Source organism: Bison bison, unplaced genomic scaffold (assembly GCF_000754665.1).
Source record: "Bison bison bison isolate TAMUID 2011002044 unplaced genomic scaffold, Bison_UMD1.0 scf7180017851050, whole genome shotgun sequence".
NCBI lineage: Eukaryota > Metazoa > Chordata > Mammalia > Artiodactyla > Bovidae > Bison > Bison bison.
In genome coordinates this window covers 1-1054 of record NW_011481623.1, presented here as the reverse complement: position 1 = coordinate 1054, position 1054 = coordinate 1, and positions in this window count along the sequence as shown.

The following is a 1054-nucleotide window of genomic DNA, read 5'->3' as shown; positions in this document are numbered from 1 at the left end:
AGAAAATATTTTTGATGAAAGTTGCTAATGGAAGTTTGTACTAAGTTGAAATGGATACCTTTCATCAATTCCAGGCCTTTTTCACATGAACTTGGAATATTTGACATCTCTAACTTGTGACAAGCCCTCACTAGTCACAAAGCAAAGGATTGTTTTCTGCATGGTATTAAAAAATAACTAAGGAAAAAATAATCAATTTTGGGTGTTAATTCTAAATAGCTTTAATAACTATAGGAATTAGAGATAAATTATATATGAATTTCTTAGTATTTTATGTTCATGGAATTATGTGAATAAAAAGATACTGCCTTGATTTTAAGGATTTCTCTAAGAGTTCATTAAACAGGAAAAAAAAAACATGTAAGATGAGTCTGTAATAAATTTTATTTATTAAATAAACTCATGGAATACTCTTCAATTTGATGATCAACTGTGTACATTAACCCACATTAAAAAAATAGCATGTATGCTATCATCAGATCAAAATGAATAGCTTAAGATGTATCCCCCATTTTATCCTTCAATTTCTCATAACTGTTAGTTCTTAAATAACATGTAGCTTAATATAATAAATATCAATTTGCTTGGCCCTGAAATAAATAACCTAATAATTATATCCTACCTTTATAAAGAATTATACACTGAAATATGTTTATAAATTACATATTATGATATATAGTCTGATATTTGGACAGAATTTTTTATATGTTTATATGTTTATGGAAAAAGTAAAAAATATAGCCACTAAAATATAGGTTTTACTGAGAGATTAACTGGCACTGTATTTCAAAGAACTATACTGCTTTTACAAAGTTTATCTTTTTAGCATTATAATATAATGAGATTCATTTATTCATCTATTCCCTGGGTATTTATTGGGCATACATTATGTGTTAGGCTCTTCTGTACATGCTAGGAATGTAAAATTGAACAAGATAACTAGAGTCCTTGTTCTCTGAGAGTGTACAATCTGATGGAGGATGCAAACAACTCAAAATTAAAAGATAGTATGCTAAGTATAATGATGGAGAAATGCAGTAGGCTAAGGGAGTAT